Source organism: Exserohilum turcica (genome assembly GCF_000359705.1).
Source record: "Exserohilum turcica Et28A unplaced genomic scaffold SETTUscaffold_1, whole genome shotgun sequence".
In the NCBI taxonomy this organism is placed as follows: domain Eukaryota; kingdom Fungi; phylum Ascomycota; class Dothideomycetes; order Pleosporales; family Pleosporaceae; genus Exserohilum; species Exserohilum turcicum.
The window spans coordinates 460,789-470,828 of record NW_007359914.1 but is presented as its reverse complement, the minus strand read 5'-3'; the positions used below and the strand labels follow the sequence as shown (position 1 = coordinate 470,828).

The following is a 10,040-nucleotide window of genomic DNA, read 5'->3' as shown; positions in this document are numbered from 1 at the left end:
TGAGGGGAGAAGGATTCGAACCTTCGATCTTTGCTGACGTGAGACAGCAGAAAATTTTCTAGGCGCTCCACCACTGCGCCATCCCCCCATGTGAACTACGTTAATTCAGCTTATATACAAGTAATCTAATTATCTATAGTAACCCTACTCGTTTTTATATCTTCTAAATCATATTTTACACCTTTATCATTACTAACTAAGTACTTTATAACGTTTAGATATATATACCTTAGTCTATAATATAATAAATCCATACAATTATTCTCACCTACTGATTTTCCTTAAGTGCTATTATTATTATCTTATAAATTATTACTAGATTCTAAAGAATACAAATAAGTACCAGTTTCTATATTATAACTTAAATATTGTTTTTGCATTATATTAATTGTCTATAATATTAATAATAGTATTCGTAAGACTTAGAAACATAGTAACACTATAACCGCTTAATCTTTATTTATAATTACTACTAGTTTCAATAGTATGATTTATAAAACTAGTAATAATATTATAATATTTACTTATGATTGGAGTATAACCTTTAGACGTAATAGAAGTTATATTCAGAAAGTTAAAACTTGATTGAAAAAACTATAAGATATTTTTAAATTTCACTATTTTATTTAACGTGGTTCATAAGCGAGTCGGTCACCCAAGCGAGTCGGTCACTCCCCACTAACGCGTCGACGTTGATACTACAACGCGTTATGTCTTAACAACACAACTATTAATTAACTTATCCTAAATTAGATCTTTAACTTGCTCTGTTTGATATCTAATTACAACGTGTTTAAAGCTAAAGACGCGCTGCCTCTATCTATAACGTGCCTCAAAGTACAATATCTAATCGATAGGCTAGAAAGCGCCCCTAACGCGACTGTAAACCAAATTCAAAGCACCTAAATAAGTTAGAAGAGGAGGCTATTATTAGACGGATTTTTGAGGAGTCTGCGCGTGGATTTGCCCCTACAAAGGCTAAGGTTCGAGCAATGGCCAATAAACTGTTAGAGGAGCGTGGTGGCAATCCTATTGGCAAGAATTGGGTTGACAACTTTGTTAGGCGGACTGCTGAGCTCCGTACGCGCTGGAGCCGTCCCTATAATCACCAGCGAGCCGCCTGCGAGGACCCAGTGGCTATCCAGCGCTGGTTTAACTTAGTCCAGGCGACAAGGCAGAAGTGGGGTATTGTGGACGACGATATCTACAACTTTGACGAAACTAGCTTTATAATAGGCAAGATTTTATTATAGTTATTAATTATAGCATTAGAAGGATATAAGAAAAAGAAGCGAATACAGGCAGGCAATTGTGAGTGGGTTACTGTGATCCAAGGCGTGGGCGCGTCAGGTCGCCGGATACCACTGTTCGTTGTCTTTGCGGGCAAGGTGCTTGTTAACGTCTAGTTTGAGAATTTGCCTGCTAACTGGGTTCTTAAAGTCAGTCCTAATGGCTGGACGAATAATTAGCTTAGTTTTGCCTAGTTAGAGCACTTTAATACCTATACAAAGAGCTCTACTATAGGTGGGTATCCACTACTTATCATTGACGGCCATAAGAGCCACTGCTCCATCGAATTTCAAGATCTTTGCAAGGAGAAGAATATTATTCTTCTCTGCATGCCTCCACACTCGTCTCACCTGTTGCAGCCCCTTGACGTCGCCTGCTTCTCGCCATTGAAGCGCAAGTATGGCGACGCTGTTTCAGGCTTGGCACGCAACCGCACCCACTATATCAGCAAGGAGACCTTCCTACCAGCCTTTAAGGCTGCTTTTGAGCAGTCTATTACAAAGGAGAATATCCAAGCTAGCTTTAGAGGCGCTGGTCTAGTCCCACATGACCCACAGGCTGTGCTATCTAAGCTTGATGTAGTGGTGCAGACGCCAGTACAATCACCACGACGGACAGCCGCCTGGCAGGCGCAGACACCACGCAACGCGCGCGAGGTTGAGGCTCAAAGTACTCTTATTCGACAGAGAGTAAAAAACCGCCCTAGGTCTTCTGCAAATTCTCTTAACGAGAAGGTTGTACAGCTAAGTAAAGAGGCTCAGCAAATAGCACATGAGATAACGCTTATAAGGGAGGAAGTAGCTGCTCTTTGAGAGGCTCTAGACACAGCAAATAAGCGTAAGAGCCGCAAGCGGCGATACGTACAGACAGAAGAGACTCTTACTGTAGGCGAAGTACAAGAAGTATTAGCTAAACAGGCGGGTAGCAGTCGTGGTGATGGTGAGAGTGCGTCGAAGAGGGTGCGAGGAGAGCGGCTGTGCGGGCGTTGCAAGCAGACTGGACACAACGCTCGTACCTGCGCAGTTGAGATAGATAGTGTAAGTGATAGTAGCGATTCTGACAATTAATTTAGTATATTGCAATAGTTTATTGACTGTGATAAAAGACTGTGATAACGTGTCAACGTCAACGCGCTGGTGGGGAGTGACCCACTCGCTTGGGTGACCGACTCGCTTATGAACCACGTTATACTAAAAGAAATAAAAGATAAAGTAAAGAAATAGGAGTTATATATAATAAATAGTGACAAGAAAGAGTTTCTTAAAAAGCTATAAAAGGAAAAGATCATTATATACATGTAGATAGTGTTAAGGTTATAGAGACTAGCCTATAGCTGTTCCAATAGTGCGCTATAGGCTTCTATAGCTACTAGCGCTACGTTAAGTAGAGAGTAGTTTAACTATGAATTTCTAGATGTTAGGCTCTTATATTTAGGTAATTAAATTACAAATTATATAGTAGTAGTAATTTATAATAGTAGCAAAGTAGTAGTAGTAAGTAATCTATATAAGCTTCTTTCTAACGTATAGAATATTACTTCTTTTATAATATATCTTTTTTACTACTTATACTATTAACTTAAAAGCGTTATTGTACTAATAGGACTTATAGAGCGTAAGCATAATTACGCTATTATATAGTATAGAGGCGCTAGAGAATTTTGATTAATCTATATACACGTAACATTACTCGGCGTGTTAATTACGTTTTATTATAGCTAGCACTTAGGATAAGCTTCTTACGCCTATTGTTAGCGCGTGGAACTTACTAAAAACACTAATAGTAATCTCTGAATCAAAATATAAAAGGCTTTGGCTAGTAATACTACTAAATATAAAATAAAATTTAAAAATAGTAAGTTTCTTAATTTAATCTTTCAATATCTATTGATCTATCTTTACTAATATTAGTTATTAAGACTCTGAAAGTAGCATATCTTGTATTAGTTCTTTACCTCTAGCTAGGCTTAAAATGTTAATAAGATAACTCTAGAATTTGAAAAACTATAAATATAAAAGCTTAGTTTACAAAAAATTCAAGACAGCTTGTTCTATATTCAGCCTATAGCTTGGATTTTAATTTTATGAGAAATGTAGAAGTATTACTCAAAGATTATCAATAAAACAATCTACTTGCCTTTTTGGGTGTAGAAGCTACTCTAGAATTTATAAATTATTTTCTAAAAGCTATAAAGAAAGAGTAAAAAGCTATACTATGAAATGTAATATATAACAGTATTTTATCTATAATAAGACACTATAAAGTAGTAGTACATGCTAAAGGCTACTCTACTATATCTTGGCTTTTATTACTACTTATTTAATTCTTTTTTTCTATTATATTTAGGTTTCTTTTAACTATGAGATAACTTTTTACTTAAATTATTGAAATACTAGTAGTTCTAGTATTGTCTTTGCTACTAAGTAAGAACTAAGCATTATAATTACTAAAGAATTAAATAGTCTGTATAGAAAGTGTATTAGTTATACATCTTATAGAGTATGTTTTCTACATTCTTGTATATATATTGCTGTCTAGCTAGTTATTCAGTGGGAGGTAGGTGTACTATTCTAAACTACTAAATACTAGCTTTCTTATTTACAACTTTACCTATTCTGGCTATTTTATAAGCTGAGATATATCAAATAAAAAATTTACATTTTTCTTATTATATTTTTTGCCTATTACCTTTTTATATTTATCTAGAAACATTTGCCTTATTCTCAATTTTAGCTTGATTTCTCTTACCTTTTCCAAAGTCTTTATTAACTTAACTTATATTCAACTTAATTTTTTATAATTATACTTCTATCTATAGTATATAACTCTAGCAAATATAAAAATAGGGTTAAAATTAGTTATTATAAGAGCTATAAAAAGGTAGTAAAAAAAATGTAATTAAAAAAAATTCATTTTTCATCCAATATATCTTAGCTAATAAAATAGTTAGAAATAAGTGAAGTAGTAATTGAGATAGCTAAAATCTAGTAGTTTAGCGTATTAGGCCTGATTCTTATTCAGTAAGTAACTTATTATAGAGATATATATAGAAATATAAAGTGAGTAATTATATAGAACATATATTAATAATAAAAAGGCCTCTAGTATCTCTAAAGACTTAGTTAAGCATTATATTATAGCATATATTAAGATATTATAGCTTTAAGATGTCTACCCATAGTTTTTTTCTGATAATAAAAGTTATTAATAAAATAGAAAAAAGAAATAAAACTATTTTATAATAGCTATAACAATACTAAGTTTAATAAAACTTATTATATAATTATTTAGTGAATCGCGAAAGGGAAACAGTATAACTTCCAAGAGAGAGTGATAAACTTAAATTAGCTCCTATTACTTACTAAGTATAAAATTAAATAGAATATATCAAGTACGTAATCTATTACTTAGCTCTTAGTAGCTAGAGCTTTAGTATTTTCAAATACTAAGACTACCAAGTAATTTTATTTTTAGTTAAATTTTTGCTTAATTTGATAGCTTCAACTTAATATGTACCTCATAAGAGGTTATGTAATCACTACATAACTAGTAATACTTCTTTCTATTATTGCTATCATAATTTTTATTCATTCACTTAAAGCTAATTATTTATAACTAATGCCAGCTTTATTGCGAACACCTTACCTATAGCTTATTACGTACTACTCTAATAAGTGGTAGCCTATCAAGGTAGTATAGTAACTATACCTATATAGTGTTAACTAGAAGTGTTTATTTTACTTTTTATATCTATCTATCTATTCATATCAGTAAAGCGCGTTATATCTTCTTTTCTTTCTACTAAGCTAGCTTTTATATTCCTTAGAATTTTTAATAAGTAGTTACTGCTATGGGCGAGAGAGGCCTGACTAACGAGTATGCATTCACCTATTATACAGAAGAAGAAAGATATAGAAAAGAACTATCTAGAGGGCCCTCCTTTTATAGTTGTTACTCGTACAAACGCTTAGACCTTTAGTCTTCCTCCTTACTTAAGCTTATTTGTACGTAGCTAACCACGTTATTCAGTTACATAACTAAAGTTATGTAATTCACTACTATGTAACGTATAGGTCATACCTCTCTAGCGTAGCCCTTTACAATACTCCCCTTCTTCACCTTATCTAATATTACGTGTGTATTCTTTAGTCTTCTTTTTCTTTCTCTCTGTTCGTTTGCTATTACATATTTAGCGTCTTGTATAGTTAAGGTAAAGGCAAATAGTGAAGGTAAGAGAGAGTTAGGCAACAGTGCTATACAGCAAACGCTGTCTAGCGAGCATAAATACTCTTCTTCCCCTACCTACTGCTTATTTCCTCTATCTCTTTAGCTTTAACTTTTCTCTTATTATAGTCACTTCCTTAAGTCTTCTCGTACAATAGCTAATTGTGGGATATAGGCTAATAGCTAGGTTAACGCCGTGCGTTTCTGTATAAATAGTAGAGTTAACAATACTATCAAGTAAGCAACTGCTTGGATCTTTAACGTTGCTTATTAGTCACTTACTTATATAACACTAGGTGCTATCTAGGCTATAGCGCCTATTATTATTAGATAGGTTAACCTTAATAACTACTAGGTTTAGTACATTTTTAACGTGTAGGTTACTAAAGAGATTTGCTAAGTGTTTGCTACTACTCCTATAAGTGTTGCTTCCTTATTGTATATCTAAATTAGCTAACTAGTGTAGCCTAAGCTTTGCTAAGTCTTTAACATGTTCTGCTGTCTAAGAGGGCTGTTGCCCTGCGATGCTACCTTTAGTCCTAGCCTTAGCGGTTATTCGCCTATTGTCGCCTATACGACGCTCTATGCCCGTTAAATCTTAGGTGGCCAACCCTTGTACCTCAAGGCCTTCCTTGTCTATTCGCGTAGCGCCCTTAATGCTACATTTTATAATAACTATGCGCTAGTCTTAGACAGGGTAAAGGAGTTTATAGCCTTTGCTAGTTGTGTCTCTATCTACAGAGAGTAGGGGGGTGCGTATAGCAATTGCATCTAGCAGGACTATAGCGCCCATTGTTTAGCAGGAGGAGGGGACAGTTTGTCTGTCTGTACGCTAGCTAAGCGTCGTCTTCTAAGCACTAAGAGGGATTGTTTGGCCTCTAGGGGTAGCGCTAGGTCTCTATTGCTTATTAAGTAGCTTTTGCCTTTAGCTGTTTTGTAGCTGGCTGTTAGATTTTTATATAGAGGAAGTTTAGGCGAGCTATTTATCTAGGGCCTTTGTGTCTTTAAGTGCTGTAGCTAGTTCCTAACTTTCCTCTAGGTAGCCTATTTAAATAATAAGATATTGCAGTTCTCTGTTTTGCATTCGTTTGTCCGCGATGCCTTGTACAAGCTATTCTAAATAGTCTTCTTCTTCTTCTCTATCTTCTCGTACGACGATAGCTGCAGGGCTACTATCATCTATTTGTTGTAATAGCAAGAGGTTGTTAGATGCTAGCCTTAGCTTGTCTACGTGGAAGGATTTTGTCTCCTAAGGCACCACGAGTTCTACCTAGTAGGAGTCCTATACGCGGGCGACTTAGTACCTTCTACTTTTCTAGTCTAGCTTTTTGCTTATCTAGGCTATTTATACGTTACGTAAGTCTAGCTAGACCTAGACTCCTACTTTATAAGTAAGAAATAGTTTGCGAGATTTGTTTGCCTACTTCTCTTGCTCTTGTTAGGCGTACAATATTGCTAAAACTGCCTAGTTTGCCATATTACTAATCGTACGTACTATCTCTTTAGCTACTACGCTCACTTCTTAGTTATCTAGGATAGCTTCTTTTTAGGGAAACAGGGTATTATAGTAACTATAGTATAGAAAGAAGGGGGATACACCTATAGAGGCGTTTGTATAGGAGTTAAGCATAAGTTCTAAAAGAGGGCAAAGCTAAGCCTAAATGTGTTAGTTGTAGTTGCAAAAAATCTATATAACTACTTCTATGTTGCTGTTAGCTTGTTCTATTGTCTTATCCATTTATGGGTGGTGAGCTATAGAGAGATTCCGCTAAATATTTAGTAGCTTGCAGATGTTTTCCTATAGTTAGCTTGCAAATTAGGGGCCGTAGTTAGACGTAATAGACTATAGAAAGCTATAGTGGCAGTAGACTTCTTGTACAAAAGCCTAAGCAACGTCTATTATCTTAATCTTGTTTATAAGGACTAGTACAACGCCTTTCCCTAATTAGTTCTTTACTACTATTAAATTTATGTTTCTAAGAGAGTTAGGAAGGCCTATAATAAAATTAACTATAAGGTGCTGCTACGTACAGCTAGGCACAGGTAGAGGCTTTAAGTAACCAAACTTTCTGTCCTGCTAGGGAGTGCTTTTGCGGCATAGCTCGTAGTTCTATATAAAGCGTCGTATGTTATTACTTATACAAGGCTAGTACTATTCTTATGCAAGAATTTAATAGGTCTCTTCTTGTCTAGGATGTCTAGTTAGAGAAGATAGGTGAGCTACTTAGATAACTCCTGTGCGTAATCGTTTAAAGTCTAGTACCTACACACGTCCACGCTATTAGAGTCGTTCTTCTTAGTTAATTGTATAGTCACTTAGCGAGATAGCAACCTTGCGCGTGCTAGAGAGCGATTGTCTTCCTTCTTATACGGTGGCTAGTACTTCTTAGTAGATAATGTCATTCTGCGCTACCTATACCTAATATTCTTATACTAAAGCTAGAAGGTCTAGAAGTTAAGGTAGTGTTTCTAATACTAAGGAGGTTCCTTAAGTCTATATAGGTAGTGCTAGGACGTAGTCTAGCGTATAAGCTAGGACTAGCATTGTAAATTTATAAGAAGAGGCATGCTCGTCCCCTGCGTCCTTAAGCATATCTTAATCTTGGCGAGATAGCGCGTCTACTCTTATATTATCCTTGCCTAGACAATAGCGCAACTTTATGTTTAGGAAGCAAGCAAGCTCTAAGTTCTATCGTATGTGGCGTTTAGACAGCTTCTACTTATAGGTGAAGTATTCTAAGTTCTTGTAGTCTATAATAACTTTAAACTCTTGTATACTACGGAGTTTAGCGTCCTATTCCTTTAACTAGTAGATTACTGCTAGCAGTTCCTTATTATAGATAGGGTAATTAGCTTTGTGTATAAGCAGTTTCCTAGAGAAATTAAGCTACTATATAGAGCGTGCCCTTATTATCTTCTTATAGGAGTATAGCTCCTAAAGCTTTACTAGAAGAATAACATTCTAATACTATACAGCGTTTAGAGTTAAATGCGACGAGTACTTCGTCTAAAATGAATGCTTCTTTAAGAGCTGCAAAACTCTCTTCTTAAGTAGCGCCCTATTAAAACTTAGCGTCTTTCTTAGTAAGTTATATAAGAGGGTCTACTAAACGTGAGAAGTAAGGAATAAACCTTTAGTAAAAGTTAGCAAATCCTAAGAAACCTCGTACGCCTTAGACGGACGTAGGGGGTTCCTATTCTTAGATAGCTTTTGTCTTCTCTAGGTCTATTAAGACACCCTTTCCTACTTTAAAGATAAACCCTAAATACTTCGTACGTTAGACGTTAAATTCGCACTTATCTAATTTAAGTTGTAGTCCTGCTATTTATAGTTGTTTAATTACTTATTATACGTAGGTGTATTATCAAGATAGAGAGCCGTCGATAAAAATTAAGATATTATTAAGGTAAGTAGATATAGAGTCATGTAGTAGGTCCTATAAGATCTAATTAACGTAGCGCTAGAATGTACTTAGAGCATTAGCTAGACTAAAGGGTGTAACTAGCTATTTATATAAGCTAAATCTTGTCTAAAAGGCTGTTATTTATTCTTATCCTTTAGTAATCTATGTTTTATAGAGAGTAGCAGACACGTCTAGCTTAGTATACTACTTAGCTTATCTAACTTGGTTTAGGGTTTTATAGATTAGAGGAAGAGGGTATTAGTCTTTTGACGTATTAGCGTTAAGCGTATAGTAGTTAATATAAAACTTTAGTCCTTCTTTAGGCTTCTATACAAAGAGGACTAGCGACGCTATAAAAAAGGTACTTACACAAATAAAACTCTTATTAAGTAGGTCTAGGAGTGTCTTCCTTAGGACTAGTAGTTTGTCTCTAGACATGCTATAGAGTGGTCTATACGGGATCTCTGGTAGCTTGCCATCTTAGGGAATTAATTTAATTTTATAGTCTACGTCTGGGCCTTAGTAGGGTAGTAACTCTGCTCCCTCTTTTAGCAAGAAAAGCTACGCGTGGTCCTTAAGGTAGATAGGAAGGGCTTTCTTTACTTTGTCTATTGTGAGTTTTGCTTTTAGATAGAGAGCTTTCTTAATATCTTTTAGACTAGCCGCGAATACCTGCACTAACGTATGTGGCAAGCGAGCGCCGCAGGTAAGCGAGCGCCGCACCCCACCAAACCTGCGCACCTCTCCTATCTCAACGAACAATAGCTTAACGTAGCGCTACTCAATTAGCTTTAAATAAAGCAGATATTCAGCTTGCTATTTCTTCTATTAATCTCTATCAAACACAAAGTAATCGTCGCGCTGCTGCTGTCTACAACGTGTCTGAACGAACAATCCGCCGCTGACGCGCTGGTATACCTGCTCGACGCGATTGCCAGCCTAACTCAAAGAAGCTCACTAAGCTAGAAGAGGAGGTGATAGTTGATCATATACTTGATCTAGATCTACGTGGATTTGCGCCCACGTATGCTGCTGTGCGCGATATGGCTGATAAGCTGCTGGCTGCGCGCAGCGCTGGCCAGGTTAGGCAGAAGTGGCCAGCCAACTTTGTCAAGCGTACAG

At 35.8% G+C, this 10,040-nt stretch overlaps 1 non-coding gene across 1 annotated transcript; it reads right to left on the bottom strand.

The window, feature by feature from the left end:
• Nucleotides 1-88, bottom strand: SETTUDRAFT_t1. Its single transcript has one exon. It is a non-coding gene; the product is annotated as a tRNA-OTHER (tRNA).
• Between the last annotated feature and the right edge of the window lie 9,952 nt (nucleotides 89-10,040).